Source organism: Equus caballus, chromosome 7 (assembly GCF_041296265.1).
Source record: "Equus caballus isolate H_3958 breed thoroughbred chromosome 7, TB-T2T, whole genome shotgun sequence".
NCBI lineage: Eukaryota > Metazoa > Chordata > Mammalia > Perissodactyla > Equidae > Equus > Equus caballus.
Window position 1 is genome coordinate 36,022,663 of NC_091690.1, and position 16,570 is coordinate 36,039,232.

Consider the following 16,570-nt stretch of genomic DNA (forward strand, 5'->3'; position numbering starts at 1 on the left):
GGTAGCCCTAGCAAAACAATGCAGGAGCCCAAGAAGTGGGAGGACTGGGGCAGTGGCACCTGAGGGTGGTAACAATAAGAGCGACCTTTATTGAGCATCTTCTATATGCCAAGCATGCTACTCTATGAGCATTTCACATTCATTATCTCTAATCGTCACAAATACCCTGCAAGGTAGTTATTGTCACAGCCATTTTAGAGAGATGGGATCCAAAGCTAAGAGTGACAGTAAATGTCCCTAGAAGGCACAGATAAAGAACATCAGCTCTGGGATTTGAACCGCAATCTCTTCCCTTCAAAGCCTGTGCTCATTCTACTGGCTACACTGTGTCAATCAGCAGGTGGGCTGGTGACAGTTGACCCCAGACCTGTCCACAGGGCACTGACTACCAGGCGGGCTTCAGGAACAGCGTGTTGTCTTGGAAGACGTGCTCACCAAGCTCATGGGGCAGAAACATAGGGCTTCACGTAGCCAAGAAAAGGAGGACTCACTTAGTGTTCTTGCCACCGAATCACTAGCCCGTCTCCCTTCCTATGCATATTCAGCATGATCCCGGAAGTACCCGAATGGGGAGCCGGCTTTAGCTTCCCAAGACTGTTCAATGTCATTCAAGCAACGCTCCATGGCATACTGACATTCCTAACGAGATGAGGACGCAGACATTAGCTCCCAGGTAACGTGCGCAGGATGCCCACGTGAACCACCGTCACCCTTCATATCCCCCAGGGAGGGTGCCCCCCTCTGGCCTCAGACGCGGGACTCCTTTATCCCACTCTGGACTTAGAGTCTCTGGTGTCCCGAGGGGAAGCAAATCAGCTCACTTATAATTAAGTGTCTCAAATAAAGATTTGGTTTAAGTTTAATAGGAAAAGTGATTCCAAGTCAAACAGATCACAATCGATGATTAAGAACAGAATTACTGAAGTTCGACAACTGCCACAAACACGAAATCTTATTTCGGAGTTGCTAAACCTCAATAAATACCAGTTTAATAATTTATGAAACTGTAATTAATGCACGGCAACCGTCTCAACCCCATGTATCTCTTCACAATGGGCAGGGTGCGACGGGGAAGGAGGCGGTGGGGAAGAGTCACGTGGGAGGATGGGCAAAGGGCCCCCTCAGCGTCCCCCACCCCGACCCCAGCAGTGAGCCCCGCAGCTGCCTCTGCTCACCTGATGATGGGGAGGGACTGGCTGAGTTCACCTTCCCCCAAGAAAAGCTGTGGTCTACACTAATCAAATTAACCACTTAATTGTCAAACACTGAGCATTCAGGGTTCAAACACTAACCCCAAGAGACTGTAAAGTGCTTTCGGATCCTTACAGAAAAGCCTCTGCTCCATCCTTTCACGGACCAAGTGGGTGCCTGAGGGGTAGGTTACTACAAAATAATCATTTCCATCCTGCCTCAGGTGTGAGGAAGAACCACCTGAGTTTAAGGCGAATTCAGTGGTTCCCACATGGTTAGCAGAACTAGCATCATGTTAGCTGTAATGAAAAAAAATGGAAGACTTTGGTCCTGTCCCTGGTCCCAAAGAAATTCAGATTTAGTGGGGATGGGCTCAGACGTCTGATTTAGTAAGGTGGGGATTTCTAACACAGTCTCCACTGCCTGATAATGCTTTGCCAGCAAAGGCCAGGGCTTCTTCAAGCCACAGAGCCTCCCACCCTCCCACATGCGCCACCTCTCCAGGTGATTCTCATGCACAGCCAGCTAAGGAGCATTTCATCATAGAGAAAGCAATAACATCCCTAAGAACATGATCTTCCAGGGACACAAAAGACCTAACACCCCACTGGAAGTACCTCCTTTGGGGTCCAGGAAGGCCGCTTCCCAGTGGCACGGACCTACTGATCCTTAGTGCAGTAGGACCCAGGCTTCCACCATTGCTAGCCAGCTCCTCTCCCAGTGGTCCTCTTTGGATATGAAAGATGCCAGGAATGGGAAAAGCAAAACAGTGTTCCCACTCCAGTAGCATTTTCTTTCTGTGTCTCTGGTGAGTCAGAGTTTGTTTGAATGTGAATTATCTGCAATCATAAAAGTGACAGTACAGCTGGCTGCCGGGAGCCTGGAGGAGGAAATGCGTGTTGCAGATAAGGGGGGATGCGTGTGTGTGGGTGCACATGTGTGTGTGTGCATGCATTCATGCATGTGTGTGCACACTGTGGGGGGTGGCCAGGGCTGTCCTGACTTATTAAAGCACTTCCTAAGGGGGCCTTTCTGAGTGAGGCAAGAGCTGGGGGAGACGAGCCCCTCAGAGTCCCCTCAGTCTGGATAATGCTTTGATAGCAAAAGGCCAGGACCTGTGCAAGCCAGGGAGCCTCTCTTGCCACCTGCCCCACCTCTCCAGCCTTGGCTTTCCATCCAATCTCAGCTTGTCCCCTTGTTTCCTAGGGATGTGGGAGGAGAAGATAAATGGTTGCTACCCTTATTCTCCTGGTGCTGGCACCTCTGTCTCAGATGCTGGGATGCAGGTGAGGGCTTGGGTATGATGCTCTGTACCCCTGAGGTCAGGAGCCGTGGCTTCTGTCTAGTCACCATGTGGGGCTTGTGGGGAGGAGGGAAGGTAGTAGGAGGTCTGCGAATTTGGGACTGTGGCTTTCTAAGGTTGATGACAACCAAAAAGTTGCCAGTAGAGAAGGGAAGCAGGTGGAGATAGTGCTACTTTTTGGCCAAGATCTCTTTTCCATCCTTGCTCCTCCCAAAAAGTAACAGATGGTCCAGAAGCCCCTCAAGTCCCCCTGCCAGTCATATGGAGAGAAACCACAGTTTAGGCATTCCAAGGGGTTTTGGTCATTCATCAGACACTTTCTGAGTGTCTCCTAAGCTCAGGCACGGTGCTGGGTGCTAGATGCTGGGTAATAGATGCTGAGTGCTGGGTGCTAGGTGCTAGGTGCTTGGCTCCTGGTCTTAGGGAGCTCACAGTCGGATAAGAGTGACAGTCAGGTAAACAGTCAGTTGCAATACAGTGTAAGAAATGTGAAATCGGGTAAGCACCGGGGGCTGTGGAGGCCCATGGTGCCAATAGCTAACCCAGACTGGGGGTGTCATGGGTGTGAGGACAAATGGTCTGGGAAGGCCTTTCAGGGGAGCCAAAAGCCTGGACTGATGTTGGGAACTGCAGACAGGGAGGTCTTCTCATTTAGGAAGTCAGAGACAACTGGTAGGTCAGTATGAATGAAGCAAAGGGAACTGGCCGAGGCTGATGGAGGAATGAGGGCTGGATGGGTTCTTAGAAGCTGGGCTGTTCTCCTGAAAGCCAATGGGAGGATCATTCAGGAGGCTACTGCAAGGCCCAGGTGAGGGCCGGTGGGAGCCGGGCCCAGGGCAGTGCTGGTGGAGGCGATGAGGACGGGAAAGACTCCAGATGTATTAGGAAGGACACTTACCAGGCCTTGCTAACTGATGGGAACTCACATTCTGGGGAGGGAGACAGACATTAGACAGCTAATCACACAATTAATTATGTAATTACCACCGTGATAAGAGTTTGAGGGAGAGGGGAGGGTGTGAGGGCCTATTGGGGGAGGATCTGCTCTGGCCGGGGGTGTGGGGAAGGCTCCCTCGAGGAAGTCCTGACCTGAAGGCTGCGTGGGAATGTCCAGCTGAGGCGACGGGTGGGGGCAGGGAACAGCTTATGAAAAGGGGGAGCAGCCACAGTCAAGACTTCAACCTGTAACCCGTCACTCATGACCCACAAATCTCTGTCCCCAGCTCACCTGCCTTTCATGAGATCCAGATGCCTAGACCCCATGCCTGACGGACATCTCCCCTTCGATGGCCCATAGGCAGTTCTAAGTCAATATACCCATAACTGAATTTATTATCTTCTTCCTAAACAAGCTCTTCTTTCCCTACCTGCTTTCCCCATCTGGTCTGCCACACATGACATCATTCTCCTGTCCCCAGTCTCAGGGACCCTCCATGTTTACCTGGCACGGAGTTTATGCTACACTTAAGTGAGGCATCTATGATGGTGGACGGAAACAGCCTTTAGGTCTCTCTCCTCTCCTGACTGTGAGTTGCTTGAGGACAAAGGTCAGGGCTGGCTCCGTATTTACTATGTAGCAGGCAGGTAATGAAAGGTTTCTGAATGAATGAAATAAAAGATTCTATAGAAAAAAAAAAAAGGTGGAACAGGAGGGAGCATGGCACTTTGAGGACCTGACCTGTCTGGCTAGAGCAGGGGTGGGCCAACTATGGTCTGCAGGCCAAATACAGCTGTCTGCTTGTTTTGTCCATGAAGTTTTATTGGAGCACAGCCACACCCATTCATGTACATATTGGGTGTGGCCACTTTTGCACTCACCTGGCCTGGGAAATGAGGTGCCCAAGGTGCAACATCTAAGGAGGCCCTCACATGCAGGGTGAGGCGCAGCCCCAGCCCTGGCAGCCAGCACATCCCCCCATCTTGCACCCTAGCACCACACTTACCCTATGCTACTCCCGGCCCTGCCATGCTACAGTGGCAGAATTGAGTAGTTGCAACAGAGACCACCTGGTTGCAAAGTCTAAAATATTTGCTCTCTGGCCCTTTATGGAAAAAGTTTTCTGCCCCCTGGGCTAGAGCAGTAAGAATGAGGGGCATGTGGTACAGGCTAAGCGCTGATGCTGCTGGAGGGCTGCCCAGCCCCCCAACACTCAACTGGACATGGAGAGACACCTGTGGGAACACATGTGACCCTCTGCGGGGGGCTGGCAGAGTGGGGCATCTTTCCTAGCTGTGGGAACATGCTCAGTCCATATACAGGGCGGGTGGAAAGTGCTGGGTGTTATTGCCCTGGAAGCAGCCCTCAACAAATGATGGATGGAGTTAGTGAGGACAGATATCCCAATTTCTTTGCTTCTCGGTGGGGAAAAGGCCATGCCCCAGAGCTGCCCAGTGGGGCTGAGCACAAGTGCACGCAGTAGTGTCTGACTTGACAATGAACACTTCATTGGCTCCCTTCCTTCTCTTTCTTACTCATATCGCCCCACTGCCCACCGGTGTTTCCCAGGATCAGCCCCCCAACAATCCGCATGCATTTGAATCCCTGCCTCAGAATCTGCTTTGAGGGGAACCCAAACAAGACTGTGGGATGTCTCCAAGCTGCCCCAAGTGGGGGGCACATGCACCAAGTCCTGAGGTAGAGAAAGAAGGCCTTCTGGATAATCAGCAGAGTTTCATTTGTACGATTATTTTGCTTTCCTGCTAGACCTCAAGCCACAGGATGAAGAATTGGGTTCAATTTTTTTTTGTTTGATTCTAAACTCGCACACCACCTTTGTGTGTGACTGCATGGCTGCGGACTCTATACTCTCACAACTTGGTCCTTGTGCAGGCCCTTCCACCCCAGGAACAATGCCCAGATGACTGAAGTAGCTTCTGTTTTGTCATTCCATAATTCTGTTTCCTTCCCCTCTAAAGAAAACTGTCCGGAGGAAGGATCACTGGAGAAAAGCAATCTTGGCCTACTTACGCCATCCATCTGTCTTGTGGAGGAAGGAAACACAACTATTCTGTGCTTTTGTTTCCTTCCCAAAAGTCTCAGTGCATAATCGGCCAATTTGGGCCAGTTCATGGGCTTCCACCCTGCACTGGTCAGCCCCTAATGGGTCCCCAAACTAAAATGCAAGTTTTAAGTCAGTGCTCTCCTTTCCTGGGGATTGTTGACAGCTAAAGACCACATGGGCTCATCAGTGTGATCTTGAAGAGAGAAATGATCAGAGAAAATGGCTCCAAATGGAGATGAAAAAGCTTTTACAGTGACAGGGAAGAGATATCACAGGCTGCTTGAGAAAATGCAGTTTGGGAATATAGGGGAACAGGGGCCATTCTGCAAATCAAAAACAAGAGGAAAGGGACAGAGAGCACATGAAATGATGCAAAAGAGAGAAACAAGTCTTGTTGAGAAGAAGGAAAGGCCAGGGGGCAAAGGGAGAAGGAGGAAGCCAGAGCCCGAGAACATTCGAGTGCATTCAGAGGAGCAGCAGGGAAGACAGGAATGTTCAAACATCATGGAAGAGGAAGATGGTGGTGGAGGGACCAGTGTTCCAGTGTGAAGTGTGCAGGAAAGCTCTTCGTGCCCTCTGAGGAACATGAGAGCAGTCTGCAGTATTAGCGATTAACAGAAAAATGGCTCCTCTCTGACTTAGCACAGGATGCAATTTATCTTTGGAGAGGACCCTCCATATGCCCACTGTTAGTTCTTAGATGCCTTGGCAAGAAGTTGGGTGTGAGAAGGGTGGAGGATGAGGTGCAGAAAAAAGAGGACGATAGGGAGGTGAGGGGAAATGAGGAAGGTGATGAGAAACAAGGGGAAAGAAGAGAGGAGATGGAGAGAGGGAAGAAGACAGGAGGGAGAGAAGGAGGAACAGAGTGGGGGCGGGAGCTAGGAAAGAGAAGAGAAAGGATAGGGTGAGAAACTGGGAAGGAGAGGGAGGGAAAAGAGAAGAAGGGACAGAGGGGAGCTGGAAAGAAAGATTTTGAAAATCTTAAGAAAAGCAAAGTCGCTAACATTTATAGAGGCCCTGCCAGGTGCCACACACTGAGCTAGGTGTCATTTTATCTTATTTAATCCTTACACCCACACCATGTTGGCGCTGTCACCCTCATTTTTATAGGCGAGGAAATGGGGGCTTTGAGAATTTAAATAACTTTGTCCAAATAACAACATTGAGGAAGTGAGGAAGCTGGGATTCAAACTCAGGAATCAAGGGAGTTTAAGACGAGTCAAGATCAGTCCTATCCCAGGTGAACAGGCAAGCATCTGGTTTTACGGATCTCTGGCCTCCAACCTGAAGTGATGCAGATTCAGCACAGAAAAGTCCCATACAGTACCACAGAATGTGAAAACCCAGGCCTCCAACCACCAGGGGGAGCTATCTCCCCAGCAGAAACAGGAACCACTTGAACCAAGAACCAGCCATGTCAGGCAAAGAAGTTATCTGCTGGCTTGTGTTGGGGGGGGATTAGTTGGTGATCAAGGAGGCCAACAACTGAGAAAGTTGATTTGTATCAGCTGATTTTCACTTTATTCTGGACGCCATCTAAATAGGATCTACTTGCTATCCCCAATCAGAATCTGTTTTGCTTCCTTTTCTCAGCTTGTGACCGTGGACTTGATGCTTGCTCTGGTTAGGGGTCTGCCACCTGTGGAAGGCAAGTGCCTGTCTGTTTCATTCAGTCTGTTGGCCTGCGACCAGGCGTAGAGCCTGGAGCATCCTAGCTGTGTAGTACATTTTTTTTTGTTTTTTAAGATTGGCACCTGAGCTAACAACTGTTGCTAATCTTTTTTTTTCCTGCTTTTTCTCCCCAAAACCCCCCAGTACATAGTTGTATATTTTAGTTGTGGGTCCAAGTTGTGGCATGTGGGACGCTGCCTCAACGTGGTGTGACGAGTGGTGCCGTGTCTGCACCCAAGACCCGAACCAGTGAAACCCTGGGCCATGGAAGCAGAGGTGTGAACTCACCCACTCGGCCATGGGGCCGGTCCCTGTGCGGTACATTTTTGATAAATGAATGAACAAATGAGAGATGAATAGCGTCTTGAGCAGGAAGGGATCTTGAAGAAGCATTTAATCCTACCAAACCGCGTTCAGATGATAATCTCAAATGTCGCATTTAAACAAAGAGCTCCATAAAGGGAGCCTTCTTTGCTTTCCATAGACTTTCACATTGAACCCCACCTTCAAGACTGCCTTCTGGTGTTTGCTGTTTATCTACTGGCGTCTTTTTGGGTGAATGCGGTTGGGAGTTAGGAAGGGGGTACCTATCTTGTTTTGTCCTGGTAATGCTAATAATAAAGGCTCCCTTCCAAGGCTGAGTGTAAGCACAGTTTGTAAGCTGAAGCACTTTGAAAGTGGCCACTGTCCTCTGGGTACCACTGTTCTTCATCCTTCTGTAAATTCTCTCATGGGCTCAAGTGGCTGTGTGAACCAGCCAGGGCAGAATATTCCAGCAGTTGGCTATGCCTCAACCTAGACCTATTGACTCAGAATCTCTGGGAGTTCTCTCTGGAAACTGGTCCTTTTAAAGCTTCCCTCAGGCAGGTCTTGGGTGGCGTCATGCTTGGCATCGTGGTTCCCACACACCTTCTGCTCCATCTCTACTCATCTCTGCCCTCAGGTTGCCCAACCACCCCACCCCAGCCTAGTGGCCCTTGTCTTTCTTGGTGACTTCAGGGTCATTGCCAAATTAAGAAATCAGTTTCCATCAATGTCATTCCTCATTTTAAGCCACAATATAAAACACTTTATTGCGATTACAAATAGCAAAGTTATTTTCTGCCGATCCTCAGCATCTGAACTTAATAGCATGCTGTAATGCCACCCTGTGCTGATGTGTGGCATATTTAACATCCATCTTTCTTAGAAATAACAGTGTTTGGAAATTAGAAGGGACTTTAGCAGCGAAATAATTAATGTGGATAACCATCATAAACGCCACAAATGGAACAAATACAGATGGTAGTGAGCCGTGATTGCTAATATGCTAACCTGTTTTGACAGAACTTTAAATTTTTTCCCCAGGAGGTTCGTGGATGGAAGTTAAAACACCCCTTTCCTCATGGCAGGAGCCCAGTCTTTCTGGGTTAGGGCCTCACTGATCTTTTACCTGGCACGGGCGCCTCACAGAGCCTTGGCTGAGGGAGGGCGTGCATCTGGGCCTCTCTCTCACCCTGGCTGCTGGAGGCTGTGTCAGGAGGAAGACGGCCACTTCCTGCAGCCATATTTCTGCCCTCTGTCTCAGGCACAGGCAGGCTGGAACTGAAGCCAGACATCCGCCTCTCCTGACTGCGGCTCTGGGGGAGGGCAGGGGCTCCTGGCTGGGCTCCTGTCAGTGGGAAGCAGCTCTTTGAAGATTCTGGCAGCAAGCAGGTATGGCTTACAGAGCACAGCTCCAAGAGGCTGCACAGACACGAAGAGTTGCCACAGAAAAGTGACTCATCCAACTCACGGGCAAAAATTGACTGAGGCGAATGTAGGGAAGAGGTGTTGGGGGAAGCTCCTGCTTCCAGCTCCAGGCAGCACTGGGAGCAGAAGGGCCATCCAGGTTTCTCCACATAAGTCAGAGGTCCCCGAGAAACTCTGGAGGGCAAACTAGGGCGGGGGGGTCGAAGGAACCTAGTCTTTCCTGGACCCCTGCAATGGGACAAACAATGTGCTCCGCACATACATATTATTTGATGTACTCTTCACAATGATCCTTTGAGGTGTGCACGGTAAGCTAATATGTAAGATAAGGAAGCTGAGAATTAGACAATACGTGATTTGCCAAGTTCACGGGGGCTCTCACAGAGCCTCCTGGGCCCTGGGGAACACCACCCTGGCCGGGCATTCCCATTGGCCTGACCCTAGAGTGGCTTCAGTGAGTCTTCTGCCCCTGAGGCCAAACCTTCCTCTTTGGTGCTGAAACTCAACCCTTCTCTCACCCAAAGACATTGATCCAAATATTTGTCCCTGTCCTTCCAGCACCATCATATCCCCTTCTCTGTTATCGTCTTCTTGCAAATATGCTGTAATCTCTCTAAGTTTTAAAAAATGGAAAAACCTCCCTCAACCTGTGTTTCTCTCCTGCTACAGCTCATTTTCTGTTCTTTTATATAATTCAGATGAGCTGCCTCTCACTGTCTCCAATTCCCCTTCATCCATTCTCTCTTGAACCCACTCACTCAGATTTTGCTCCCAGCACTCCACTGAGAGTTCTTTTCAAGGTTACTGCCAAATCCAACCGTCGGCTCTTAGTTGACAAGGTGGATCGGCTCTTCCCATTTGAACATCTCGTGTTCTTCTCTTAGGACAGTTTCTTCTCTGGGAGGACGATCTCTTTTGAGCCCACTCCTACTTCATGGCTGCTCCTTCTCCAGCTCCTGTGTTGGTTCTCGCCCATCCTTATTATTCCCAATGTTGGAGGACCTCAGGTCTTCTCTGAGCTGTCTACATTCACTCCCTAGGTCATCTCATTTAGTTCCCTGGTTTTCAAGACCATCCACATGCTGAAAACTGGCCCCTTGCTTGACATCTCCATTTGGATGTCTTATGGGCCTCTAAAATGTAACCCATCCCAAACCAAATCCCAAATCCTAAACTCTGGATTCCCAGCCTACCCTCTCCACACCCCACCCACTGCCGCTAACCTGATCCTTTTAAAATCATCCCCGTCTCAGTAAACGGCAGCTTCGTTCTTCCTCTTGCTCAGGCTACAACCTTAGAAGTCATCCTTGACGCCTCATATTCATATTTGTATCTTTTATCCAAAAACGCTTCATATTCAATCTTTTATCCAGAAAATGACCATTTCTCACCACCTCTGGTCCCAGACAGGATCCCAGGATGATGCCAGACAGCATCATCCCAGCCTGGATGAGAGCATTAGCTCCTAAGAGGTGTTCCTGCTTCCTTTCTTGTTCCCTGCAGCCTCTTCTCAGCTCAGCGGCCAGAGCGATCTGGATTCAGTGTGAATCGGGTTCTGTTGCTCCCCTGTTCAAACTCTTCAACGGCTCAGGTCAGGATTTGGCCCCCATACCTCTCTGGTCTCAGCTCCTACTTGTCTCCCCTTTACTGACGCAGCCTCCTTGCTGTTTCTCAAACACACCACGCAGGCTCCCTCCTCAGGAGCTTGCTCCTTACTATTTTTTCCCCGCCTGCTGCTCTCTTTTTTCCTTTGTCTCTTTTTCTTCATTGAAATTATCATCACCTGACAGTTTATATGTATTTGTGGCTTGTCTGTCTCCTCCCACTAGAATGTGAGCTCTCTGACGGCAAGGACTCTTGTCCACTACTGTGTCCCCAGTGCTCGGAATAGGAGATGCCTGATACCAGGCACATGTAGGTGTCCAGTCACTATTTGCTGAGGGATGAATTTAGACCCAGTGTGACTCCAGCCTTTGCGTCTGTCCCCGCCGGCACAGTGGTGCCTGTGTGCAGATGTGGTGCACTGACGTGGTTGGGCCTTGCTTAAGGGCTGTATCTGCCTGGCTCCCTGGTGATACCAAGTTCTACACGCCAATGAGGCCCCAAATCCCTCCTAGAAGGTGTACCACTGTGGTTAAAATTCAGACCCCCAGAAAATGTGCTAGATTGCAGGATGTATGTATGGAAGGAAATAAAAACAGTAGAAGGGTAGAAAGTTGTGATAAACTGAAAATTATTTTCAACTTAGAACCAAGGGATTTAAATTAGTTTTCACTCTCACGCCCAGTCTAGGGGAAGACATTCATCATCTACACAGAGACACTTTGGGGAGTAAATGGGGGGTTATTAATAATGATGCCAGGACAGTAGGCAGAAGCCAGCACTGTCCTGACCAAACTGGTGTGATGACCTTAATTGGAGAGGAAGGGGCTGCTTTCCGATGGGCCTGGTAGGCCTGGGGCGATGCAGAGGGATGTGGCTGAAGAAGGTGCCTGGCAGAAGTGGGAGGAGACAGAGCGGGGCCAGGAGAAGAGGCGCAGTTGGGAGAGGCAAGAGGAGTGCGGGGGCGGGGGGGGGGCTGGTACACACATTAGACGGCAGGGGCTGGAAGCAGCCCCCAGTTCATGTGCCTGGGAGAAAAGGGAGAACTGGGATCCGAACGAAGAAGCTCACTGGGAACCAGCCACACTGGTAAGGAGGGGGCCATGAAATGAGAACAGTTTTGGCTGGGAGCCGACGTGCTTTCTGGGGCTGACTGTGTGAGGGGAATCGTGGGGATGTGGAAAGGATGTCCAGTCCAGACTGACTTAGTCTCACGCCCTGGCACCCACGAACTTGGACTGTGTGGATGTCACTGACTGCTCCGCCTCAGTTTCCTCATCCATAAAGTGAGGGTGCTAGCGCCTTCCTTAAGGAATTCCAAGACACAAAGAAGATGAGGCTTGCAGGGCACCCAGCATGTGACAGGTGCTGCTCTGGCCACAGAGAAGGGGCTGGCTCCTCCGGAAGACAAGTCAGGATGGAAGACAAGCTTTGTGCTGGGCTTGCAGAGAGAAGATGGGGATGAGCCTGGGGGCCTGGCAGGGTGGCCTGTGCACTGAAGGAGGGGTGGTGGCAGGGGTGCTCTGAGGAACAGCGGCAGCTTCACAGAGCCACTTAGGCCACCAGCCCTGTCCCTCACCTAGGACAGCTACCCATGGCTGATACCAGCCTCACAGTTGAGAACCTTGTTTGTCTTCCTGAACCATTTGTGTGTGTTCTGGTCAGAAGGGAAGAATTTGCAGAAAGTCCCTCCCTGTGAATGAGGTCAGACCTCCTTCACGTGGCATCAAGGCTCTGGATAAATTTGTCTGCCTGAACACATCCTCTTCCCAGTCGTCACCTCCTCGCCGACACTTGAACCTGGCTGACTTATTTTGGCCTCCAGGGCTCTGGCCTTGCTGTTCCCTCTGTCTGGAAAGCTCTTCTCCTAGTCACCTGCATGGCTTGCTCCCTTACTTCCTAGAGAAAGTCTCATTCCCCTTCTTGGAGATGCTTCCTCTGGCCACTCTCCTGAAATTTTAACCCCTTCCTCTAACATTTCTTGTACTTATTTTTACTTTTCTGATTTATGTTTTCTCTTTAGCACTTCTGACTGTCTAACATGATATGTCAGGGGTTGGCAAATGACAGCCTGTGGGCCAAATGCCACCCACCCCGTTGCTGTAAATAAAGTTTTATTGGAATAGTCATGCCTGTTCACTTTGCATTGTCTAGGACTGCGTTTGTGCTAAACTGCAGAGCTGAGTAGTTGTGACAGAGACTACAAGGCCCTAAAGATGAAAATATTTACTAACTGACTCTTTCCAGAAAAAATTTGCTGACCCCTGCTCTAGCTTATTTATACGAATTCATTTTCTCTACCAGCATGCAAGCTCTATAAGGTGAGAATCTCTGTCTGTCTTCTAAATTACGGCGTCCCTTCTTACATAGAACACCATGATAGCTACTCAGGAAATATTGGCTAAAGAACAAATGCTGCAACCTCTACCCACTGGGCAAGCCCAGCTCAAACAGCACCTCTTCAGGAAACACTCCTCCATCTTCCGGCCAGACAGATTCTCCTTCCTGTTTGTTCCCATAGTGTTTTGTTTTTATTTTATATCTTATTTCCCCCACTAGAGGGTAAGCTCCAGGTGCCACCTCTGTCATAAAACCGTCCTTTGTCTCCCAAGACAGAGTCAACTCTTTGCCTCTCTGTTCTCTCATGGTCTCCTGGGGCTGCACATCGAATATGTCACTGCAGTGTTTGGCACACTCAATGGCTCCTCCACTTGACTGTGATCCTTGCAGCCAGGGATGGTGGTTTAGTCATCTCCGTCCCAGGCATCTAGCCCAGAGCCTGTGCCCTGGCACATGGCAGGTACCTGGTGGACGCAGCTGGACTTCCCCACTGGAACCTCGGTAGCCCTCCTATTTAGCAGGGCTCAGCTATTTCTGTGGAAGAGAATGGAAGGCAAGGGGAACAGGGCTGAAACAGAGAATGCTGCACTGGTGGGGTTGGGGCGAGGGAGCCAGAAATGGGTAAGCAAAGAAGGGAGGGGACGTGCTCTGTTTCATCCCACTCTGGTATGAAAAGGTAACAACTTTTTAAACCAATTCTCCTTGGCCTCCTGACCCCCATGCTCTGTGGGATCATGAAGCAGCTGGGGCCGGCATTTCCCTTGCACCTCACCTTAGTAGGCAAGAAAGTATTTCCTGGACCCTTCTCCTCCAGGCTTTCAAAATAAAGGCCCTAATAGAGCAACCAAAGCAAAAATAATATTTTCTACTCCTCTATACTGTGTTTTGAGAGTAGTGACTGTGTCTTATGTGTTTATATTATGTGTACCTAGACCAGTGCCTGATCATGTAGTAGATGGTCAATTAATTTTTGTTGAATTATGTAAATGACATGAAAAAGGAGGGGAGGAGGGAAAGGAGAAAGACAGGAACCAGCACAAATGCTTGCTGTGACTTGGAACTTGGGAAAGAAGCCAACAACGGCCAACAAGATACACAAGATATTTTAAGAGAGGGTAAAACCATCACTGTTGTCTCCCCATTTAGGGTTCCTGGGAATTTTCTTCTATTCAAGAACACAGTTTCAGAAAACTAGACTGCCAATCTGATTGCTCTCATGAAGGTCCGTGCTGATTAAAGGGGGTGTGGGCAGCTCCACCGCCATGCATGAAGGAAAGGGAAGAGCTGAGGCTGTCTCTTCTGTGCCTTTGTGTCTTGCCTGGCTCTTTGTCAGAACCAGGCCTCCTGCTGAGGATGGAGATGGAGACCACACCCTACTGACTGGCCCCACGGAGGACCTAAGAGACAAGTGAGGGGACGAACATAATCCCCATCTCACCCTTCAGAGAGAGATTCCCTCTGCTGTGGCAAGGGGAAGATTGGTTCTCATGCAAGATTTCTTGTTTCCATCTCCTTGAGATGGGCTAATTTTCTCTATACCTTGAACACCTGTGCTGTAGTACACTAAAATCATCACAAGACAGGCCCCTGGTCCAGTCCACACACACACACACACACACACACACACAAGCAGACTCATTGTCATAGCTCATTCCTCTTATGGACAAGATGCAGAGTGAAGGAGCTAGCAGATGGGCACCCCGGAGGTTCTGAGCCACGTCACTCCCTATCAGTGCTCTGCAAAGATCCAGGCGGGACCTGGGAGGGGCTGCTGATGAGATGGGTGGGCTCTATGAATTTCTAGCTTGAGCGAGACCTTTCTCTCCCCGAGGGATGGAGAAGTCTCTTCAGTTGCTCAGTAGATCTGTCACGCCAAGATTGAATCCAGGTGTATGCTTTACCTGCCTTCTGTCTTGAGGCCTGCCTTTCCCCTTTGAAGTCCAATAAGACATCTTTTGAATGCTGAGCTTGAAAAGAAAGACCAAGACCTGCTTATATGCCGAGTTCTTACCAGACTTTGAATATCATAATAACAACTTTGCTGGATTTCTCTTTATCATAGATCTACCAGTCAATTAATCATTCATTTGATAAATATTTACAGTGTCTTTACTTTGTCAGGCAGTGTTCTAAGTATAGGAGTAGGTATTTTCATTCCTGTTTTACAGATGAAGAGACTGAGGTTCAGAGAGGTGAGGGATTTGAGGGTAAGGTCACTTGCCTGGACAGTGGCCAGTGGCTGATTCAGGAGTCAAAGGCCTGTCTTCTGGCATCTGCCTAATGGCCTTTTCACTTTGCCAAGGTTTTAACCAATGTGGGTTTTAGGCGAAGGGAGGCCAGAAGAGGGGACGACTTGCGGCTTATTCTCTAAGCCTGTGGGTAACCACTGAGGCAGGAGGCCAGAGGGATGCACGGCTGGGTGTGATGTATGGGAGAGGACAGCGTGGTGCCGGGCATGCCATGAAGAATTAATCTCAAGGAAATGCTATTGAGCTCCAGAAACTTAGCATCAGTGCCGAGAGATCAAAGATATGATATCTCTGGCAGAGTGTGCTATCAGGAGCCATCAGAGCAAAACAAAAGGGTTCATGTCGGTGCCCTGTGCATTAGTGGCCCGATTCACTGACTCTGGGCACAAAGCGAACCATCATGATTTGGGAACTTTCTTTCTATCTTTTTTTTTTCCCCACAACATTTCCTTACATCTCATTGCTGCCTGTCCATAAACAAAAACCTTGTCATGCCTATCCATTTGCCCCACTCACCCACAAGCTGGCTGGTCCCTTCATTTTCTCTGGAGCGTGGATGCGCATGCTCAATAGCTCTCTGCCTTCCTCAGGAGCCAGCCTTATTGGAGGAGGCAGTGGGAGAGACCATCACGGCACACAACTTCAGGGCTGACCGCACCTGCCTTGCCTGCTGGAGGGCCCCAGGAGTGGATTTTGAGGTCTCTGGGGTCCCTGAAGACCACCCCACTGAGGGCCCTCCTTCCCATTCTAAACCCAACACCCTGGAGTGGGTCTCTAAGACCCTTCACGGAACCCTGGGGCTCCATTGAACCCAGTTTGACAACCACAGATACAGGCACTGTTAAGTTTCTTAAAGCTCTGACGTTGTTCAGTGATTCTAGGGGAGCCATTAAGCCTAAAATCCCTCACAACTCTATGAAAGATCTCTGACATGTTTTCTAGAATTTTCTCTCAGAAGTTTCCCTGTGTTTCTTTGGGGACTTCTCTGGGGATAAACTTTCAGCTTTGTGGAAGAGTCCAAAGTTCTCAAGCTGCCTCATTGTGAGTGGCTCCACCCCACCTTTCCAGCCTCCTCTCCCCAACCCTATCATTTCCCTTCTCCCAATGAAACTATGTATTGGACCACATGCTGTTTCTGAACATGCCACGTGTTCTGTGCCTCCATGCCTTTGCTTATGCTGTTCCTGTGCTAGGAACACCCCCTTTCCACCTTCTTCCAGGAAAACTACTCATCCTTCAAAGCCTGGCTCAGATGCCCCCTCTCTTGAAAGGTTTCACCTCTTTCTCACTCACTCACACAAGGCGGTCAGCAGCTTCTTTCCCTGTGGCATCTTATCCTCTGGGACACACCTATCAGACTCCTCATCAGAGACTATTGTGGCTGATTTAGACAAGCTCATCTTCCCCACCAGATTGAGAGCACCTTGAGGACAGGGACTTAGCTTCAAATTCCCAGTGCCCAGCACAGAGCATGATGGGGA

General features: G+C 49.6%; 1 protein-coding gene across 2 annotated transcripts in view; it reads right to left on the minus strand.

Moving 5' to 3' along the window:
• Nucleotides 1-16,570, minus strand: part of KIRREL3 (kirre like nephrin family adhesion molecule 3) — a 535,215-nt gene that overhangs the window by 265,707 nt on the left and 252,938 nt on the right. The gene's annotated exons all lie outside the window — the stretch shown is intronic.